Genomic DNA, 24,047 nt, shown 5'->3' on the forward strand with positions numbered 1-24,047 from the left:
ATATCAAAAGACCTAATATATGTGCGATTAAAGTTTAAGAAGGACAGAGAGAGCAAATGGGATAGAAAAAATATTTCAGGAAATAACAAAATAACAGTTTCCCAAGTTTGGCGAAAGGCACAAATTTGCAGATTCATAAAGCTCAGAGAATCCTAGGCAAGATAAATATAAAGAAAACCACACTGAAGCACAGACATATATAGTAGTCAATAATCAAACTGCTAAAAACCAACGATAAGGAGAAAATCCTGAGAGCAGCAAGAGAAAAAAAGAAACATTAAATACAGGGAAAGGATTCAAATTACTACTGACTTCTCATCAGAAATTAAGGTAACCAGAAAACAGTAGAATAATCTTTAAAAAACTGAAAGATAAAAAACTGTTAACCTAGAATTCCAGCAAAAATAACCTTAAAATGAAGACAGAATAAAGACATTTGCTGATTAAACAAACAAGCAAAATCAACTAAGAGAAACTAAGAGACTGTATCACCAGTTGACTTGCATTACAAGAAATGCTAAAGGAAGTTCCTCAAGCGGAAGAGAAATAATATCAGATGGAAATTCGAATTTTTCAGAAAGAAATGAAGAACACTGGAAATGGTAACTTTCTCAAGAAATAGACTTTTTCTTTTATCTAAAATACATACCTCTAAAAAAATAAAATGCATAGGTCTGTTTAAAGCAAAAATTACAATATTTTGAGGAGTTACAGTGTATCTGTTCTAAAAACAGGATCATCTACTGTTCCAGCAACTCTCTAGTTTACAAATTCTGCCCAATCCTGTCTATGGCCAAGCTACCCTGAACAAGCCCGATCCCGTCTGATCTCGGAAGCAAAGCAGGTTTGGGCCTGGTTAGTACTTGGATGGGAGACCACCTAGGAAAATCAGGTGCTATAGGGGTAAAAAATTTCAAAAAAGAAAAAACCAAAACAAAAACAAACAAAAAAGCCAACCCCAAAAACCAAATTCTGCCTAATCCCTACCAAGATCTGATGACTACCTCTAGTCTCACAAACTCTTTTAAGTACCTTTCCTTAACCTTTTTTTTGAGGCTCCCTTGCTGCAGCAAATAAATGTAACTTTGTCTACTAATTAGGTATCTTACTGGTGAGTTTTTATTTCTGGGCTTTAACATACAAGATGAATGAATCAGTTTCTCCAAAAATTCAATAGCATGAGAGACAAAAAAGAAAAGAGCCGGACAGCTATAGAATAAGAGACTTAAAAGACAACAAATATAATGTGTAGGTCCCGAATTGAACGATTTGCCCTACTCTAAAATGGGATGTTTTTACATAGTAAGAATCCACATTAACTTGAATTTAGCACTAACTTAATTAACTAATATCCTCTATCAAGCCTACCTTCTAAGAAAGAGGGAGGCTGAAGATCGTATCACTGCAGAGGGGACAAAATTATGGAAGAGAATACTTTCTAATTCAGTAAGACTGTAAACTTGCTGACTATTATATTCACATTGTGGTTTTCTGCGCAGAAGAATGAGAATAGGGTGGGATTTGGTCTCTCAGAACTACTTATATCCTTATAGATACATATTTTCTACCCAAGAGAACTTATCTTAATATGTACTTAAAAATAAGACTCATTTTAAAATCACCTATTCTGTGCTCCAGTTAATAATGGAGATTTCTAAGCTCTAATGCCAATAATACACAAACTTTTAAAAATTATTTTCCTCAACTGTATTATATGTATTCCAGAGACAAAAGTCATTTTAAAATAATGTGGAAAGAAGTGTCCCAGTGGGGACTGACATGCAACAGTGAAGGCAAGCTATCAGCTTTTCAAAACCAGACAATGGGAGGACTGTCAATGTATACAGAAGATGTGCAACAAACTAATATACCATCTACAGGAATAGATTCTATAGCACATTCCAATGATATTCCTGAGCTATCCAGAGATTAATTACATTTCCTGTTTTAGAAGTCAGAAATGTGTAACTTAAGATAACAGTAACAACAATAATGAATAATGATAAATTACTGCAGCCACGAAAACATACTAGGCACTTCATTAATATAATCCTTTCAATCCCTGTATGTATCCTGATGTGGTGATTTTTTTTTCACGTTATTTTTCAATGGGAGAACTGAGGTATAGAGATTTGAATCAATGTGTCCAAGTAAATTAGAGCTAGTAAATAACATAGCTAAAATTCAAAAAGGTTTATCTAATACCAATACCATCTGATATTGCATCCCAATGAAAATGTCAACATTAATAAACGGATGCCAAACTGGTAAATTACAAAACGTAAATAGCAGTCTCTACTACCCAGAAATTTTCCTATCCTAAACTGATCCGTTCTTCTAAAGTTCAAGATAGCAAAGGTTTTGATGTTAACATATGAGGCAATACTTCTTTTTAAACATGCATAATAAAAATATTAATGATTCCTTTATTTAGTCAGCATACATAGAATTCACTGTGACCAGGCACCACATAAGCAAATTACTCGACTCTAATATTCCAAGATTTAGCATTTTCCTTTGCTTATCCCTCTTGGATCTTCTGGTTTCTCTTCTCAACCTACCAACACATTAAAAAAAAAAAGCAATTTTCTACGTATTTTATTTCCAGTTACCTGACTTATTTAAATTGAATGAGTTTCATTTCTGATCAGTGTTATCCTTCTCCTTTCTACCCTTCAACCATCATTACCAAATAATTTTCTGGCAATCAAGTACATACAATCTGTTACATTTCCATGTCCCAAAATGTAAGTGTGAAATTGACAATAATGTAGACTGCTACTGCACTTCTAACCACCGCCCCCCCCTCGCCAAAAAAAGGCACAAAGTACTATCATCACCCAGATTTCTACAGAATATGCCTATAGGGAAATTCTGAGAGTTCATATGTGTATGCTTGATACTTAGATTAACTGGAAATTCTTGCAATGAGAACAATTTATTTAGAGTTTATAGCTCTCACTGTATTTCTTAGCATAATTAGGATGATTTTATGATGAATTATTAAATTTCTCTCTCCTGTCACAAGGAAGCAACTCGGCAGAACCACACCTGCTCTCCTGAGCAAGGAGATTTTACAATAAAGAAATGTAGTTTAAAAATGAAGATTTTTCTATCAGTTTTGGCCAGCTTCAGAAAGTAAAATATTTAATAACATCTGTAAGGACCTTAAACTGTCATCTGGAAACTATGCAACTATAAATTCTGCAATTACTTCAAAAATTCAGAAAAGGAGAAAATATTAAACTAATGGCCAAGGAACTCATCAAAATACACTATCATAAAATTGTTAAAAGGGAATCAACAAAGTGGATTCTCTTTAGATTGCTCTTCTGCATTCTACACAGTAACAGCAGGCTTGGCAAACTTCAAACATTATAAGCTTAAAAAAAACAAACACCCAAACCTTAGTTGTCCAATGGGGTAAGTGGTAGTATTAAACAATATTCAAAATAAAAACTAGTTTATGTCTGTTCTAAATGCAGAAAAATGTAATGGGTGGTAGAGGTGGGGGAGAGATCTTCAAGAAAATGCCCAAATAGGACCTAAGTCCCCACCCCTTCCAAATAGTGATTCTCCTTCACAGAGAACAGATAAGAGTAGCAGACTGGCCACAGTTCTGGAGCATTAATGACCAAGAGTGCTATGGCTTCTTCCTATCTTTACTGAAGGAAATCCCCTTAGTGTAGAAAAATCACTTTAACTTTTTTTTTTGCTTTTTTTGATATATACATATCAGTTAGAAATTTGCCCCGTGATATTCCACATAAAGAAAAATGATGTAATTTGATTTCAACATAGTTCACAATTTCAAGGACATAAAGAGGCCAACATACTCCTGTCCCTTTCAGGAAAAGTCACCAAGTACAAGGTGACAACTCTTATCTTCAATTCTGAAATTTGAAAATACAAATATTTTTTTAAGCTCGTGGTAAACTCATTTGGCAGCAAAACTTGCCATGCACCAACTTGAGATTTCACGTGACTCTTCATGTGATACATTGCAGAAATACTAAGGTGTTTAACTAGAAGAGGTTGCCCAGAACCCCAAAAGGGGGGTTTAATGTTTCTGCAATGTATTTCTTCCCCCAAATCTGAAAAATTCCAAATGTCAAAACAGTTCTGACTCCAAGAATTACAAATAAAGAATTGCAGACTTGTACCCCCTGTCATTTGCTTCCTGGTCATTGTATACTAGTATGGTTTCATTCATAACCATTTGAATGACTGAAGACTCCTATGTTCAAGTACAGTGTTGGAAGCTGTGCAGATAGCACTGATTGTAAGTGATAAAGATTGTAAGTGATGAGGTATAAACGCAATATAAAAGCCTTTGATTTCTGACTGTGTAGGGGAGACAGCACCAATTTGGAGACATCTTAAGACAATTTCAAATGAGTTAAAAAATGATAAAATCTAAAAATTTTTATATTTTTAATGAACTCAGTGATACCAATAACCTAGTGATAGCAATGCTAAAAATTACTCATTATAAACTGAAGAGCTATTATTCTTCATTCATTTCCTACACTATGTAGCCAGTCCATATTGGTCTGCAATTAAGTAACCTCAGAAATTAAAGCTATTGATATGATCATTTGGATGTGCTACTTCAATTTTAAAAATTCTTTTGTTGGTACATAGGAAGATCCTCTAATATGCTCCTTTTCACCAGAATATAGGTTCTATGAGGACAGGAATTTGTCAATTTTTGTTTGTTTCAAAGTATCAGCTATTTTTCGATTTATAGTACTGATTTCCAATTGAGTTGGTTTTAAAGAAAAATTCTACATGTTGAACTTCTTTACTGATTCATTTAAATGTAAATTATAACACTTATGGGGCAAATTCTCTTTTTCCTCTTTCCTTCTAGTTCCTCTCTTTAAGAAGCCAACTTTTTTTTTGGATAGATGAATCTACACTTGATTCCTCCAATTCTTAACCTCCCATTAACTTCTCTTACCTCCCAAAATTTGGTTTTCCATTCCCACTACTCCAAAGTACTTATCTAGGTTACAGAATGACCTCTTTGTTGCTAATTCCAGGGGCCATCTCATTTATCTGACACTGCTCTAGCATTTGGTACTGCAAACCCCCTTCTTAAAGTTCTTGCTTCTCAACTTACAGGGACACCAAGTTCATCTGTTTTTTTTTCTGTCTCTTTTCCTTTGTCCACCTAACATTGACTATCCTGTAGAGTTTAATCTTTGCTCATGGATTTTTGTCTGTTTTGTTCATTGCCACATTCTCAACACAGAAAGCTCTTAATACATACTTGTTAACTGAACAATAGTCCTTATCTTTTCTCCATGTTCCCTCTGGAAGACTATCTGTACCCCACACCTTCAACTAACATTTTTAAGAATGACTTCTATTCCAGCCCAATCTACTCTACAGAGGTCCAAATCCTTATGTCTAAATGCCTACAGGAAACCTCCCTGTGGATGTCCCAAAGGCCCTCTGAACCAGGGAAGTCCAAATTGGAACTTACCATTTCTTCCTCTCCTCAAACCAGCTCTTCCCCTAAGGTATTACCTGTAAAGCCAGCCAAATGAAAATTTCCTTCTCATTCCCAGTCGGTCTCCAAATTGTATTAACCTTCCCAGTTAATAGGAGACAGAATCAAATCTGCTCCTCATCCAATTCTCCATGACATTGTATATGGGAGAAGGTAGGGGGAAAGATCCATTGGGAAAGATCCATTAGGAAAGATCCCATGAGATAACTTTCATTTTAGAAGGCAAATTGTTTTTGACTTCTCTAGTAAGATTTCTCAGAAGGTCTACTTTATCTCTAGACTATAAAAACTTTCACAACTTGCCTCTAAAAATATAAATTATATATGTATATACTGTTAACTAGTAGGGCTCCACTGCATTCCACCCATGCAGCGCAAAAGATCCTTTAAATATCTGTAAAACTGCCCACAGAGAAACCCAGGCCTTAAATTAAAAGCACATTCCACTATAATATTATAATACATATAATATAATACTATATGCAATATTATTCCATACTTTCCAAATTTCCTAAGTTTTTAAAATAGAAATTTTGTCTCAATGTCCACTATATCAACAATCTGTCTTCATATATTATCCTATAATAGAAAAGAGTTCTTCAGTAGCAGTCCCTCTAGTTACCGAATAAAAGCAAATTCTAAAGAACATTTCTACTACTAAACCCTTAATCGCCTGTATTTATATCCTGCTAAGCCCACCCTGTCTTGTCTTAGTTTCCCTCCTACACCCCTTGGTTCATGGCTCATCTGCTTGGCAACAGGATTTACCTTTCTTCATGAACTCTGGCATCTCGTTCATTGAACAAATATCATTATGGGGTTTTTTTAGTCTAGTGACAAAACCCATTAATACCCATTTTTATGATACCAAAGAAGAGACAAAACTTTAAATTTCAAACCTATACCATAACCCTCACCACTTTACTTAATATATGCCTTATGGTAAAGAAATAGCTCTAGTGCTTCTAATTACCCACTGAATGCTTCCTTATTCATTTTGTGATAACGTTTGTATTTGTGCAAAAGAGTCTCTTTGGTAAAGTAATAAAAAATGAAAAATTTTGTGCAGGACAAACAGGAAAATGGAACTAAAAAAAAATGATGAGGCTGGAGCCATAATTGATCCTCATATTAAGAAGTGCTTCACAAGAGTATTTACAAAGAAAATGAAGAAGTATAATAAGGTTAACAGAAAGAGCAGTATGGTCATGGTCTTTTTCTACTTTTTTACTTTACCTCCTATTCTTTGGAAATGATAAAGGATAGAGGATTACAGGCAATGTCTATGTACAGTGGGGTGATGTATACCTTAAGCTGCAAACAAGACACTGTAGTCTGAGAGATCTAAGTTCCTATATCCAGGCAGAGATGAAAAGTCTAAGTGTTTTAGCAATGTTACAAACACAATACTACTGGAAAAGAGGAAGTGCAACTAAGCGGGTCTGGGGCACACAGAAAAAAGTGGGTCTGGAGGCTGAATCTTGAAGGACAGTAGGAAAGGAGAAAAAGGTCATTCCCCACATGAAAAGCGGGGAAAGGGCATTAAAGCAATGAGATCAGCATGTGTAAAAACTCAGAGACATAAAAGAATTTAGGGAATTCCAAGTTGTTTGAGTAGAGTACAGGGTGCATATAGAAGACTGAGTTGAAATAAGAGGGAACATGAGACTCATGAAGCTAAAGCATGAAAGATCTTGTATGAGAACACTGAATACTTAAGTTCTTGATCATGGCTACATATCCAGAACCTAGGACAGTGCCTGCCACTTACTAGGTTCCAAGTCTAAAACTAAATTTAAAAGAGGGTGTGCAGACTTTTAATGATTATTCCTATTTCTCCCTACACAGAACTCCCTATAATGGTATTCTGACTTCTTTACCAAGTAATACCACAGCAGCCTTGTCTCACCTATTAACCTCTACTTCTAGGAACCCCTGAGCTATCTATCATCAACTGCATCAAGATAGCACTATCAGGTGCCATCCTGTCTTCATCCATGTTAACTCGATGAGTAGCTTGAAAAAACCTCCCTATTGAGATGAAAAAAAAAAAAATAGCCAGTTCCTTTGACGACATTGCAAGAGGAAACTGGACCCTCGAGGTGGTTACTTCGACTTATAAAAACAAGTCTAATTATTGAGTGTGCTGTATGCCTTCATTCATACCACTTTGTTCTCCCTCTCAGAGTATTTGTTCCTCAGCTTGCTCAGTTAAGTATATGGGCTGGATATGTACTGCCAATGCTCACAGTACAGCTTTGAAAGTGGACTTTCTAATTAATTAGTCATTTAGTAAACCACATTCTAAGTTTTAAAGAAAACTTGGAAGTGGTGGCCTCCACAGAAATTTATGAAGTAGCCCCTAGTCACATAGTACAACATTCCATTAGAAGTTCCTGTCATCCATTGTCCTGATAAAAAAGATAATTCAGGGAAGGATTCGCAAGGTAACTTTTCAGGTGGAAGTGAACTCTGCCTAGCCTGATCGATTCGTGAGTTAGGCATAAAGTCAAGTTAAATGTGAATCTCCACCAGGTCTCCCCTTCTCATTAGCTAACCTATTCTATAACCTCAGGATTCCATATGTCCTCAGGCCAAGGCAGCCCATACCATCTTTTTGGTTATCTGTTCGCTGGGAAAGACTTATTAGCTTGGCTACAAATAGCAAAAGCTTGCTTTAATCCATTGCTTCCTCTCCTGATTTTATTTTTGAAGAGAATGCTTTGAAAGTTTGCACTTTATTGTAGGCATTGAAATGTCTCTTCCAATGTCCACTTGTGACATGCATATACTAAGATAAAATATTTAGGCTATAAGTTTAATAAGCCTGGAAGTTTGCTGAAATTAATATGCCAAAGTCCTTTTGTTCCATCATCTTCCCATGCTAGGATTCTCAGACTAAAATAGAAAAGGAGAGAAATACAACAAGGAAGCCCTCAAAATCTTCAGTGAGATCAGCTATATTACCAATAACTAATTCTTAAACTAGCTCTAGGTTAGCCATGACTTACAGCTAGTTAAGGATACATTAAGTAGTACAAAATTCAGTCTAAATACATGTGGGCAATAAACAGAAAATAATGTTCAAATTAAGGCATAGGCATTATAAATACACAATGTGTCATCATGTACTCTCTTAGGTGGTCTCAGATACAATGAGCACTGTAGATCACTTGGAAATAAACAATCACCACAGAGTTGAGTTAACCTCTAACAATCCAGCAGCAGGGAAAACTGATAGAGCTAAGAAGGTTTAGGAAAGATGGTTAAGTAACTAGTCTTCGTGTCAGAATTCCAGAAGCAATTGGAGCTAAACTATCTAAAGTGCAGAAGGACGTGATGGCATAGCAACAGGGAAATATTGACTGGCCATAGATCAAATACTTTGAAGCAAGGAAGGCAACAAATCTGATTTGGGTGATGGAGTTTAGGGTGAACCATAACAGATCCATAGGGTATGGACTAGAAAAGTGGCTCTCAAACTAACTGGCATGAGAATGATGTGGATGGTTTGACGGTCCCCTATTCCCCAGTTTCTGATTCAACAGGACTGGGATAAAGCCCAATAATTTACATTGCTAATAAGTTCCATGGACATGCTGTGGATTCAAGAAACCCCATTTTCAGAATCACTGGGCCAGAGTACTAGATCAAGGTTCTTGGATTCTTAAGTCCCAGAGCCCCAGCCAAATGAGGTGAGAAAGGCTCCATAAAAGTGGCATGTGGCATGGGCACAATAAAGGTGGAAGGGCAACATTTAGAATCAAAGAAAAAGAACTAAGGCACATAGAGAATGAATCAACTATACTGTAGTAGTAACAATAATAGCTAACACTGTATGCCAGCACAGTGCTTTATATGCATTATTTTTCTTCATTTTCAAAACAATCCAGAGACAGGTACTATGATTATCCACATTTTTCAGATGAGGATGCTGAGACTTAAGACATTAGGAAATCTGCCCCAAGTGACTGACCTAATAATGTGCGGAAGACTGAAATCTTTGGCTTACTGTTCCATCCCCCAGGATCAACACAAGTAGGTCTCCTCCTCCTACAGATGCTGTCTGTATCAACACTTTTTTTGATCAAAATCACACTTTTAATACCAATTCTAAATCTGTTTTTCCACAGTAGGATATTAATTTAGGTTAACTCCGGAGTTCACAGACAATCCTATAAAACAAATCTAAATACAGTTGAGGAGGTAAACTGAAGCCTACGTTTGCTTGTTTATCTCTTTCCAGTCTGTAGACACCTAAAAATGCAAAAGAAACTCTTACCGCAGTTTTCAATCACTTAATTTTGCAACAGGAATAGCCTTACTCCATTTTTTCCCCTCTCCATTAATCTCAAAGAACTGTAAGGATGAGGTGAAAATAGGTAAAGCGCTATTGCAATAAGACTCAGTGAAATTAACTATTATATTACCAGTACATGCAAGCGTACTGTAGGATCCTGAGCTCAATAGAGGGGTGGAGACTGGAGACCTAAGTTTGGGAGTTATCACCTTATTAGAGGTAGATCACTTTGTGGAAGGATAAAGAATGACAGAGGAAGAGCAACATATACTGAAGATCAGAGTGCCCAAGAGTAAACATTATTTATGGGAAATGTGTGAAAAAGAAACGACTAATGAAATTTTAAAGAAGCAGTCACAGAGAAATTACGCCGGAAAGAGGTACAGGAGTAGATCTTCTATTTGTCAACTAACTACAGTTCATTAATCCCACTCCCATGGCCTCGGGGTCCAGGCACTAAGGGGCTTTGGGAAGCCCAAACGACTCGAGAGGGTCTACGTGATCCTGGGCCGAGCACACTGCACAAGAAAGGAGAACCACCAACGGTTCTGGATTTCAGCAACAAAGACACTGTGTAGACAGTATGAGGAACCTCACTAGGAAGCTAGGTCGGTCCGCGCAGGCGGGCATGGAGTTCCCAGCCGCCCCTTCCCCATCCGCTCAGACTCCTCCGCCCGACCGGCATTCACACTCCAACCTCGCGGGCCGACGCGCGGCGGGAAGAGAGTCGCGCCCACCCTGGCGCCGACTACGGCCGAACCCGCGAGCCCGCACCCGCTTCTGGGTCCCCTTCACTTCCCACCGGGTCCGACAACCCACCACCCTCACTGGTTCGCTGCCTGCGGCGAGTCTACGGAGTTGGGTAATTACCTGGAGCTCCACCGCGCCGCCATTACACCGGAAGCACGTCACTTCCCTTTCCCGCCCCTGGCAATAGGAAGGAGTTACGTGAAATACATAAAAACCTTGTGCAACATTGGCTTTGATATGTTATCCTGTTAACTTATTTTAAAAAAAAACATATTGTAATACCAAATTCAGAGAAGTCGATCCGGCCACGCTTTCTCCTTCCTAAAACGGCGACAAAAGAACTTGATAAAAACTACGAAGTCCAGCATCCACCGCCTGTGAAGGTGGAAGTGACGCAAAGCGATTGTAGTTTAGGCTAATAAGGCCGCAGTGTATGTCGGGAATTGTAGTGCTGGATAAGCACAGAGAGTATATTCAGGAAGCTCTCCGAAAACCTAGTAATGTCTATAAGGTGTAGCAAAACCTATTTTAAAACTATTTCTTTGCAGATGCAAAAAGTAGACCATAGTGTTCATTTCACGTGAAAACCTTAAAAAGAGTAGACACCTTTTTCAGATTTTACGATAATTAGACCAAGAACCGATTACAAGCAAAACTATTACCAAGTATTAAGTGCCTACTAAATTCCAAGATTTCAAGCCTAACTGAATAGGAGAGTATTGGACCATAACCAGAGTGAAACAATGAGAAGCTAATTCTGTAGAGAAGATAATGCTTCTATTTTAGGTTAAGGTACAGACTGGCGAGACATCGAGGAGAAGATTGCCTGGACGACTTGGAAATAGCGGTCTGTACAAAGATCAGAGGTAAAACAAAACAAAACAAAACAAAAATACCGCGTTTTCTTAAGCTTTACTTTTCAATAGTAGGAAAACCTAAAATTTCGCCTACTTCTTACTTTTATGGGATCCAACTTTCCCTAAAACAACTGTTTCTTCATGTTCCCCAATCTTGTGTAAACCAGGCCTGTTTCTCCAGACACTTCTCTATTACAGTTTTATTATGCTACTAACCCTTAACTAGAAGCAGAAGAATATAATGCCTACGGAAAAAGACACTCGAGACCGACTTCTTATGTTTAAGTCATGAATTTATTGATACGCTTATGGACGATTGACCTTGGAGCAAGTTATTTCACACTGTTGCGCCCATTTCCTTATGTGTTAGATAGAAGTAATAGTAGTATCCACCCCCACAGAATAGTTTTAAGAATTGAATTAGTTAATACACTTGATGCTTTTGAGATAATTTCTGCTATATAGTATTATCTACCCTTTTTTCATATTTAAGATATTCAGCTATAGTGCATTTTGGTCTCCTGAAATATTTAAGTGAATTGATTTCATTTGTACCAATAGAGGATACAGGAGATGAATCTGGTAAACATTTGTGTGCATATCTGAAAAAAGCCAGTGCCACCACTACAATTATCAGTAGAAATAGGAAAGTTCGAGTTGAACCTAGGGAGCTTGATGGAGCTGGAAAAGGTGAGGTTTGTCATTTGGGTCCTTCAGAAAGCAAACAGTGAGAGTTAAGAATGTAAAAAAGGTATAAGGAATAGGGAGGAAACCGGATGGGACAGAGGTAAGAGTCCCACACTGGGATAAAGTAGGAGGCCCTTGTAATACAGTCTTGCTCAGTCATTGGCTGGAGCCAACCCAAGAAGAGTATGGCCTCAACTCAAAGCCGGAGTTGGTCTTGAAAGTGTTAACAGCTGAAGGTTGTCACTTTAGGACACTCCTCACAGCTATGCTAAAAGTGTTTTCTTGAAGTATCAGCAGCACGCACATCTGTGTGTCACAGTCCACCCCTTGCACTATGTAGATCCATTCTCTCTACACAATCAGGGAACAGTTCCTCCAGGGTTCCAGTGAGCCTCTCTTCCTGAAGAGAAACGAGAAGAGAAGTTAGTGGACAAACTGCAGTGCCCATCTTTGCAGCTGGTCTTGAGCCACAACTGAACTCATTGCCTCTCTTTTTTACTATCCATTCTAAATTTCTCTCACTCAACTAACACCTCTGCCAGTCTTAATGATTAAACAGGTGGTGTGAAAACCCTAATTCCTGAGAAATTTGAGCCCCTGGTAATAATCTCTTTCTCAGGCAAGTGTTGCCGCACTTGTCCATTTACAGTTACGATTGGCCAAGGAAGTACTAAGAGGTGCCCAAGTGGATCACCTGAGTACTAACACATATACTTACTTGCCCACATTGTGTAACATCAAGCCTACCTCCTCCTGCTGATCAGGGTTAACTTCTCCTGCTAAGACATTAACTCCTCTTCTTGCCTACTTGTCCCTGAACTTAAGAAGACCAAAGTGCCTATGCAGCAGATGAAGCTTAGTTCGATGGGAGTCTTGCTATGTCTCCTAGCAAGAATGGGAACTAGGACCTTTGGGGGGTAGGACCTCTAATTCACAAAGCTCAGAGTTGCAGGAATGGGAGACACTATGTCCCCTAGTAGGTCATTAAGATTGATAGTAAATTGGGCTATTCCTGTTTTAATCCCTTGTTTCCTGGCCCCAAGGATTGTTACTATTAGGGACTCTGAGCCATCTCAAGATCTGCTGCATCCTAGGGACCAGCACCTCATTCTTGCTGAGTATTATATCTTAGCAGGTGCTTGAACTTCACCTGTAGCAGGCCATTCCAGTGCTCTATTATGCCAGTGGAAACTGTGATACAACCAGTGGAACCTGTGGTCACAGGTACCCTCCTGCAGCCACCTTTGCTGTGAAGTGGTTTCCCTAATTGGATGCTATATTATATTATATGTCTGTGGATCAGGCATTTTGTAAGTCCCCAGATAGTGGTGGTGGATGAAGATTGGTAGGTAAGAAATGCAAATGCATACCCCAAATAAGTAATCCATTTCCATGAGATGGAACTGCTGCCCATTTCAGGAAAGAAAGGTCCCACTGTAGTTAACTTGCCACCAGACGACTCCTTGAGCTCCTCAAGGAATAATGACATATCAGGAGCTCAGTATTGGTGTGTCTTGCCGTCAGGCTGAACTTTCAGATGAGGCAGTAGATAGGTCAGCTGCCATCAGTGGGCTCAGTGCTGATGGACCTATGCTTAAACTCCATTTTTGTCAGTAATTCAAGCGTTCATTGTGCCATGGCCACTAGCAAAGATAGGCTAACATCAACCAGCTGAGTAATTTTGTCCACTTGGTTGTTTAGTTCTTCTTACATAATGTACACTTTCTGGTGGACATTGATATATGATAAAAAAATCTTCACATTGTTTGCCCACTTTTCATACCAACATGTAGTATATCCACATTACCTATAACTTCCCTTAGACCTTCTTGTCTGCAATCTTTTAAATCTCTTTTCAGACCTCTGACCAGCCAGCCAGGATATTTAATAGGCCCGTTAGCCTATTTATGTTCTAACATCAGGCTACTTTTCCTTCTACACAAAGTAGATGACCAAATGCACCACCTGAAGCTCTGCCCATTAGGAAGATAGTCAGTCTCCTCTGTTTTCAAGGATACTTCTGAGTAAGGCTATCTGTCAATCTGTTGTCTGGTTTCAACTTTCATCCACATACGTAGCCAACTCATCTGCAAACTAAGCTTGGCCATTTTTAATTCCTTCAGTTTGTTGTCTAGACAGCACTCCTACCCTACATGGCCATCAGTGTGAGCTGAGAGAGGGGTATTGGTGCAACTGTAGTGGTGACATCAAGGCCTGAGCTGCCTGCTCATATAGATTGTGCCCTCTGATCTTTGTGCTTCATCCCAAATGTAATACTTTCATCTTATGATGAATTGCACCTAGGTCCTCCAGAACTTATGACATGATGGGTTCAACAAGACACATTTCATTTTGTGTCACTAGTGTTTCATGATCAAGCATTCTTTCTTTACCAGTAGCATGCCAACAGCTAATTTTTAAAAGACATGCAGCTTTGCCCAGAACCCCAGGGACCATAATCGGGATTTTCTTAAGATTTCCATAATCTCCGTACTGCATCTTTTTCTGAAACTAACAACTCTAACATCATAGAATCTGCCAGATTCTATAGCCCAGATGTCAAGGCGCTTACATCACTGTTCAGACCTGCTGCCGTGCTCTTTCCTTTGCCAGGTTGTAAAAGTAGCAACTTTTTATGTCACCCGGTGTATGGGCCAGGAAAATGTTCCGAGGTGTAGAGCATGTTGCTTACAGAACCCAAAGCAGCCTCCTAAGCACTGTGCTTTCTCCTTTCTTATAAGCGATGCAAGATGCAGCAATTTGGCTTTTACTTTGAAGAGGATGTTCTAGCCCTGCCCTGAACACTGGGCCCTTAAAACCATTAATGCAGGGGCAGGTTCCTGATTCTTTGTAGGCTTAATAACCTCCAACAAGCTAGCTACCTCTTGCTCAACCTGTTTGATCAGCATAATGTCATTGATATAGTGGATCAATATGATACTCTGTAGGATTTCCAGATGATTCAGATCTCTTTGGATCATATGAGAGAAACACATAGTGTTAACAGCCCTGGAGCTAAAGTGTCGATGCACATTGTTGTTTGTTTATTTCATGTAGAAAGCAACTATTTTTAATTGTCTTTTTTGATTGGGATAGAAAAGAATGCACTCTATAAATAAATGGCTACATGACATGTACCTGAGGCTATCCTGCTTTAGCAATGGTACTATGCATGGCATGGCGCTGCATTTGGGGCGACTACTTGGTTGAACTTGTGATAGTTTACAATCATTCTGCTAATTCATCTGGTTTGAAATTGAGATGTGATGGGAACTGTTGTTCCTGCATCCTGTATATATTTCAAGGTTTCATTGATTTCCACCATTCCTATGGCATTGTGATAATTGTTTCAGATTTACTCTCTTGGCCAGGAGAAGCAATTTCAAAGACTTCTACTTGGCCTTCTTCATTATGCTAGTTCTTAGTCTACAGGCAAAAGACAATATATGGAAATTATTGCAACTGTGAAGTATGTCAATCTGAATTATACACTTGGGACCCCTGAGTCCATCTCTGAACCTGGTGAACCCATTGTGAGCCAGACTCTGGCTATAACTCCATTTATTACCTGGCCTTTTTGTGCTTCCATTCCAATAGGAGATCCATGATGTTGTTTTAGTTTTCAGGTATTACTGTCAACTCTGACCCTATATTTAATAGTCCTCAAAATGTGGTTATTCTCCTTTCCTCAGTGTACGGTCATTTACATAAGTGCAAGTGGGCAAGGGCCAGAGAAAGCATTACAGTATATATTTGACATGATGTTTGCAGAGTGCTTCTTCCTGAGATTCAGCTAAGTCTTCAGTCAATGGTTTGAAAACTGGTACAGGTCTAGGAACTGGGCAAGAGATTGTAACTTTTTATTGTGGCAACCCCCTTTAGCCTCCTGTTTATCCATTTTTTCTTTTAATTATGTATTTTAAGCAACACTCTCATTGGCTTCTTATATATTTTGCTCCTAGTGGCACCATATTCTATTAACCATGTTTAAACTCCCTCTTGGCTGCTACTCTGACATTCTGGTCATTATAATTGTGATCCCCTAGCTTCAGAGGCTTTAGTGTTGCCTAAGCTTCTATTGCTTCAGGGCCCCATCATCCTCACTGCTACTAATGAGCTAAGTTTTGAGGCAGCCTCTTCTATAGTCAACCCTACCCGTAAAGGGGAGCCAGCACTGGGCATCTTTGCCATGCTGGTGACCTTTTTACTTGCACATTCCTGGTGGCCTTGGTGAATGATAGGTCCTCAGAGGCCTTCTATGGAAAATAATTGTCTGGTAGGTTTTCTGGCCTTACATAATATATTTACTCTAGCATGTCCATTTTCCTGGGCCTTTTATTTCCTTTCTCCATGATCTGCTATAGCAATTCAGGCATTTAATTTCCCCTAGCATGAGCCATTACTCTCTTGGTATCTAGGAGTCACCCTAGCAAGGAATTTGCCCCACCCCCTTAGATCCTTTCCAGAGTGTTTCAGCCTATTTTCTAAGAGAATGCCCCAAAGTCAACAAACTCCCTATCTAGTATTATGTTCCAGCACTCTCTGCCAGTGAAAAGTTTTAGCAATCGCACTACTATATTGTGCCAAGGACTAATTGTGTCCCATATACTACCTGGGATGGGCTCTTCTTTGCCACTCAAGCAGTGAGGGATAAAGTTTCAAAATCCCAACCTATTACTTGCTTTTTTGGGTCATTCCTGGTACCACTCTGTCAGTTGGGTCCTTTGAGAAGTGAACACTGAGATGAAGACAGTAGTATAAAAAGTTTACGGGGGAATAACACCTGTTAAAGGAAAAGGCAGGAAACAAGATTGAGCAGAAAGAATCAACAGACCACAATGCAGATCTGACAGAGTCTCTGAAAGCCCAACAGAGAGGTCCAGAATGAAGATTACTTACGAGAAAGTTCTTACATTGTGAGTAAAAGTCTAGGCCCTAGTAGCATGTCTTGCTTGATTATTGCAGGATCAAAAGCTGAGGCCATCCTGAAAGAGTTAATAGCTAGAGTTCAAGTCCTTTCTTGAAAAGGGATCTGAACATCTGAAGGATGCATTTCTATATTTTCCACAATAGATACTAAAACTAGAGAGATACTAGAAAAAGATTTGTTTGGTATACTGCGTGTTTCTTAATTACCTTGCCACTGTTATAAGAATTGCATGGGAAGAAGTGTCAGATCAGAGCCTTCCCTAGGTTAAATTCATATAAAAATTTCAGAGATTGTGGATTTTAAGGGAAGGCCCTGGAAATTTGTCACTGCCCTCACTGTCAATAACAGGTTCTTAGTCAATGAGAAACGTTGATTAGACTCTTATGAAATAGCTAATAGAGAAATTTCCTCTCTCTCATTCTGATATTATTGATACTGTAATAAATTGACCACAGCAATTCAGTCACATTATTAAGCTGGTTTATTTCCTTCTGAAGCTTGCCTGAGACTCTAGGCAACAGGCTAGTGATTGTGTCTTCAACAAAAAACAGCCTCAGAGTCCTGTGGAAAAGACTGCACTAGCTCCTCTGAACTATGGGTATTTCAAAGAAGTCTTTTTTTTTTTTTTTTTAACTGTGGAGTTGTATTCCATTTTATATATATACCACATCTTTATCCATTCATCTATGGATGGACACCTAGGTTGCTTCCATATCTTGGCTATTGCAAATAATGATGCAATGAATATAGGGATGCATATATCTTTTCGAATTAGTGTTTTCATTTTTTTGGGTAAGTACTCAGAAGTGAAATTGCTGGGTCTTACGCTAGTTCTATTTTTGATTTTTTGAGGAACCTCTATATTGTTTTCCATAGTGATGATACCAATTTACAGTCCCACCAACAGTGCAGGAGTGTTCTCTTTTCTCCACATTCTTGCCAACACTTGTTATTTTGTTGATTTTTTTGATAATAGGCAATTTAACAGGTGTGAGATAATATTTCAAATTGTGGTTTTGATTTGAATTTCCCTGCTGATGAGTGATGTTGAGCATCTTTTCATGTCTGTTGGCCATCTTTTTATTTATTTATTTATTTTTGAGAAATGTTTATTCAGGTCCTCTGTCCATTTTTTAATTGGATTTTTTTTTTTGATGTTGACTTGTATGAGTTTCTTATTACTTTGGTTATTAACCCCTATTGGATACATCATTTGCAGAAATCTTCTCCCATTCAATAGGTTGTCTCTTCATTTTGTTGATAGTTTCTTTCTCTGTGCAGAAGCGTTTTAGTTTGATGTAGTCCCATTTGCATAGAGACAGAAAACAAGCTGATGGTTGTTAGAGGGAAGGAGGTGGAAAGATGGGTAAAAAAGGTAAAGGGGAATAAAAGGGACAAGCTTCCAGTTATAAAATAAATAAGCCACAAGATTGTAGTGTATTTCGTAAGGAATGTAATCAATAATATCATAATAACTTTATATGGTGATAGATGGTTACTAGATTTATCATGGTGATCACATCATAAGTTATATAAACGTCAAATCACTATGTTGTATACCTGAAAGTGATATAATATTGTATGCCTACTATACTTTAATAGAAAAGTTTTAAAAAAGAATAGAGTCTTGGGTACAATCTTCTAAGATGTGTTTCTTAGGAAACTTTCAGACTGTACCAATGGACCAAGTCAGGATTTCCAGGAATCTCAAAAGCAGACATACTTCATCAAAGCTAATTGCTTCATCCAAGGCCCAATGAAATAAGAATAATTACAGTGGACTTAATAAACTATTGAGGGAAACTTTAATGTGATAATTTATTCAGGATATTTTGGGTATTATTTTAATGTTCTATTTTGTTTTGTTTTTGCTTTTTTTTTTTTGTAGATATATAAGGGAGCCCTTTCTTTTTCTTTTGAAGTTATTTCAATTCTTTAATTTAGTGCAATCTGCCTTTGGGATCTGATTCTCACTGATAACCTAAGAAACCTAAGAATTGAGAAACATTATTTTACTGAATCTTCTTACTCTCATAGCAAAAAGAATTTTTTTTAAATGAGAATAATTCTCATTTAATCATTTATTACAAGGGTTGACTTTATATGTAGAGACCAGGTCATGAATGAAATACTAGCCGTTGCCTTTAGCCTTGAAGGGCAGTCAGCTGAGTAATGACCATTTCTTTGGAGACCAGAGGACCTGGGAACACTACACTGATCTACAGTTCCTCACTCATCTCTTTTCATATAAAGCCCAGATCCCTTCTTAAAAAGGTAGTGAGGGAAGGATGGATTTGGCACACTAGAGGGTTTACCTAAATACTGAGCATTTGTTTGGAAATGTGTGAGGGTGATTAAGGTTGTCATCATGCCATGCTGCTGGCATTTTGTAGAAGAAGGAGGTAGGAATGAGGAGGGACCAGGGTATGCTAAATGTCTGCAGAGCTCTAGGAAGAATTGTCCCACTCAGCATGTCACTTGAGTTATAACAAGAAATACAGAAAGAGGTTATCTAAATCATACCATCCATTTGGGTTTAGAGGAGTGGCTTTTGTTTGTTTGTTTGTTTTTTGATATTTTTCTCCATATAACCTAGTGGGTAGGGTTCTTGAGGAAGATAAGATTAGTTTAAATCAAATAAAGAATTATCTTTACTACTCATATCCAACATCTCATGTGATTGGTCCTGTTACAGCTATGCTTAAAAACATAGTTAATCCAAATGCAAAGTAATTGGAGCCATATGTTTTTTAAAAGCTAAGAGTATAGATTCCTGGAAGGAACAAAAGGTGTTCTTTAATTGATTTTCTTTAAAATATGTTTTTATCCAGGGTGCCTAAATTTCAGATGATCATATTAGTCACACTAAAAAGCTAAGCTTTGACCGACTGTTGTGTGACTCAATTCATATCATATTTTGAATGTTTTAACAAGCCTCCAGTGCTTATGTAACCCACATGTAATGACTTAAAAGTGCTCTTGGAACTATTTCTGACAGCTCCTTCGAAAACACTTTAATTGGGGTGGCCAACAGTTTTTAACTGCCACAGGGGATGTTTTGATATGGGAGGCTGGTGGGAACAAAAACAAAAAACTCGCTAAAGAAGAGGGCTCTCTTGCACCACCCCCCACCGGTGTTTTTCTTTCTGATGATGTTTCCAGAGGCTGTTCTTTTCAGATAAATGTTAAGTTTCCAGAAGGCAAATAGTGCTTTTTTGTGTAAGGGAAAGTAGAAGTAGGAGAAAACAGATTGCAGGAGAAAGTGGAAATGAAGAGGAAAATGGAGTCTAAGGGTAAAGAAGAGCGAAAATGAGCTCAAAAGCAGTGAAAAAAGAGAAAGTAGAAAAAGGAAGAGAAATAAATGAAGTGGTAACAAGAATGGATATTTCTGAGTCGTAATCCAGCAGGAATTACAATAATGACCTTGTAGTGTAAGCAAGACAAGGAATCTTTTTTTTGGTACAAGAGGAGGAATTAATTATGGTATGTGTTATGTGCTAGCATCTCACCATTGGGAAAGAGGAAGAAGCGGATTAGGCTTGACTGCAAATGGTGGCCTCTGTGAGAGAACCTTGGAAAGCCAGTTCCAAATCCGAGGCAGCAGTAGAGCGTGCTGGCTAGAACATGATGTCCATGGAGTCAGGAATCAGGTACAGCTTAGCCAGGTCCTCTGGTTTAGGATCTCTTACAAGATTGCAAACAAGGTGCTGGTGAGGGCTTCAGTCATCTCAAGGCCCGACTGAGAGAGTCTCTTCCAAGTTCACTCACATAGTTGTTGGCAGGCCTCACGTCTTCTCTGGCAGTTGGCCAGAGTCATCAGTTCCCTGCCACTGACGTGGACCTCTCCCTAGGGCAGCTCACAATATGGCAGCTGGCTTTTATAAGAGGTAACAAATAAGAGAGAGTGAGAGAGGGCACAGCCTCATTTCAAAAGTGACATCTCATTATTTTTGCCCTATTCCTTTTGTTAGAATCAAATCACTAGGGTCATTCACACTTAGGGGGAGGGGCTGACCCAAGGGCATGAATATCAGGAAGTTATCTCAGGGGCTGCTTTAGGGTAAACCTCAGTTTCCTTCATTCTAAAATGAGGATAAATAATAACATTTGTAACATTTAACAATACAATAAACATTAAAGTTGTTTAAGGATGAACTAAGATGCTGTATGTAAAATACTGAACATAGTACCTTATACAGAATAATAATTTTGAAATATTGACCATTTTTTCTTCCTAGGGATTTTTTACCCTTTCCCTCATGCAAGCAGTTCGTTTCCTTAGCTCATTTCTCAGGAGAGAGATATGGCAGACCAGGAAGCTGAAGGCCTGCTGGTCTTCCTGGTTTGGTTTACAGAAGCCTAGATTCTTATGGAAACAGAAAGTTTGGGGGTGAAGCCCAGATATATGGGAAAAACAGTAGGGAAAAGGCTGGTCCAAGGAAGAAAGTGTGGACTGAGTGCTGAGCTGTCTTCTGCTTAAATCAGGCATTATATATTAAAAAGGTCTTTTCTAATTTTTTTGAGTAAGCAATTTGGTGAAAGTTATGGACATTTGAATAAATAATGCAGTGAAGGAAAATAGCCCAACTATGTTATGAAGAGGGAAAGTCTTTATAATCTCATTCAGTCCTGGAGCATGTGTTCTGTAATCCTTGGATTAAATAGAATGAAAGTATCCTGAAAAAGCAATAATGAGGATTTCACTGCCTGAAGTGTAGATTTATATTAAGTTAAAATTTAATACCACTTGATAGTATTTTAAAAGTCATATATCTGTAATCAGAAAATTAGATAACATTATCTTAGAATACTACAAGTATTCTATAATACATTCAAAGCTATGCTAGGAAAAATGCTGACTGGATGGCTTAAAAGTTGGTGTTCAATATATTGGAGCATTTAGAAATAGAAATAGATAAAGGACATTTCTCATATTCGTGTGTTTAATCGGTATCTAGGAATTATTACAGCACAGGTCACAGAGTCGCCATGAGGAGTCACCATGAGGAGTATGAAGTTTAGGAAATTATTCTCTGTTTTCAAATTTTCTGTCTAGTTGAGAATTTCATGAAAGCTGATTTTTTTTTCCTATCCAGTTGAGAGCTTCTATAAAAGGCCAGATTTCACATAATGTTTTTAAAATCAAAATTTCCTCCTGATTTCTGAAAATCCACAAGGAAAAGGTCCTTGTTCCACAAACCTGTCCTACGAGACATGTTATTACAGTGGTTGAGGTGACTGGCCCTAAGGCAAAGGCTGGAATGTCTACCTTGACTCTGCCATTTACTAACTCTTTGATCTTGGTCAAATAACTTAGCATCTCTGTACCTCAGTTTTCCTACCTGTAAATAGGAATAATAATATTACTATAGCATATAATTATTGTGAGAATGAAATGAGATAGTATGTGAAAACCTTAGAACATTGTCTGGTTTGTTAAACATGAATATATTATTAGCTGGTTGTTGCTCACTTTTCTCCACAAAATGACTGTTTCAGTCTTTTCTGCTCATAACTATCTAAAAAGCCCTTTATCTGGTTGCTATTTTTGTCCCATTTTCATTATGCCCCAAGACAGTTATGGCTCCTAACATTCAATTGTCCAAAGTACAGCTGTGGCAGTTTATAAAACTTTACTGAAGCATCCACAAGATGATAATATAATTTAGAAAAGGAAAACCTAAGATGAAGCATTAGGCGCCATTTCTCCTAGAGTCTATTAGTCCTGCCTTTCTAAATGGGCTCCTTGGCAAGCCATTTCTGTCCTTTCCTCTGCCTTGCTGCTGTGGTCTGGGGCTTGACTCATTTTCCCCAATTGATATCCTTTCACTCCTGCCCTTGCTCTCAGGGTCCAGGGTCTCCACCTGCTCTATCTCCAGCTTTCTCAAGGAAAAGCAAAACCTAGCTAACATTATCATAGTCTCTGCAGAGATAACACATGCCAACAAGAAAAGTAGAGCAAATGTTCTCATTATCTGAAGCATCTCTATTCCCGCTTTCTTTTTTGCTTTGCATTCCCTAAAGGCCCATAAAGATGCATTTTACCAAAGAGCTGTCTTTTCCCCATAAGTTTCTGCCAAGTGTCAGTTGAATTTTATCTATTCTAAACTCCATTTAAAAAAACCTCTTGTAATCTTTATCACAATTCCTAAATTAATGTTTTCAGTACAGAGGAAAGTGGAGAAGATATTGCAGCAGAATGATTGGGTTGTTTGCATGGCAGCTGCAGCTCATTTCTGCAGGAGACCCTTTAATAAACTACGATGTTGTTCAACAGAAATGTAATTATGCAAGCCACATAGGTAATTAAAAATTTCCTGGTAAATAAAAAGCTCAGGTAAAAGTAATTTTGATGTAATATTTTATTTAATAAGATATTATAACTTTTTAATATAGTCATATTTTTATTATAGTCAATAAAAATATTAGTGAGATAGTTAAATTTTTTCTTCATACTACATCTTTGCAGTTCAGTGTGTATTTTACACTTAACATGCCTATCTATTTGGACAAGCTACATTTCAAGCACTCAGTAGCTACATTTGCTGGTAGCTGCTATATTGGATAGCACAGAGAACATCCCTCACATTTGCCCACCAGTGTGATCCTTCACTGACTGAGATCTGCTCCTGGGAGAGTTAACATCTTCTGGCCGGCCTGTCATTCCAGCCACTCTTGCTCCTGCAACCAGATAAAGGCCTCAGGCATAGAGATGGTTGTGCTTATGCTGAAAAAAACCAGTGGGAAACTCCACCAAGCTGCAGGTGACTCTGCAGAGGCCAAAGAATATGGTCAAGGTAACAACAGGATTTGCTACAACCACTTGAAATAGTAGCTCGCACTTTACTGTTCCAGGCTAGCTAAAAACGATCAAGCTAATTACAAAGTTAGGATTTTATCAGAAAAATTACTAAACAAATGTTCTTTTTTCTTCTCAACAAAATAAGTCTCTTATTTATGAATATGAAATCATAACATACTATCCCCTCCCCCATACTCTCTATA

At 38.0% G+C, this 24,047-nt stretch overlaps 1 protein-coding gene and 1 pseudogene across 2 annotated transcripts in view; one reads left to right on the plus strand and one right to left on the minus strand.

Annotated features, from left to right (window-relative positions):
- CWC22 (CWC22 spliceosome associated protein) overlaps window positions 1–10,933 on the minus strand; it is a 49,076-nt gene extending 38,143 nt beyond the window's left edge. The window contains exon 1 of one of the 2 annotated variants that reach the window (XM_039855236.1): window positions 10,851–10,933. The gene's annotated coding sequence lies outside the window, so the exon portion shown is untranslated. Of the gene's footprint in view, window positions 1–10,688; window positions 10,746–10,850 lie in introns of those variants that run through there. The other variant, XM_039855237.1, reaches the window with a different exon arrangement.
- On the plus strand, window positions 786–904 carry LOC120597286 (uncharacterized; annotated as a pseudogene).
- Window positions 10,934–24,047: the final 13,114 nt, after the last annotated feature.

Source organism: Pteropus medius, unplaced genomic scaffold (genome assembly GCF_902729225.1).
Source record: "Pteropus medius unplaced genomic scaffold, Ma_sr-lr_union100, whole genome shotgun sequence".
Classification (NCBI taxonomy): domain Eukaryota; kingdom Metazoa; phylum Chordata; class Mammalia; order Chiroptera; family Pteropodidae; genus Pteropus; species Pteropus medius.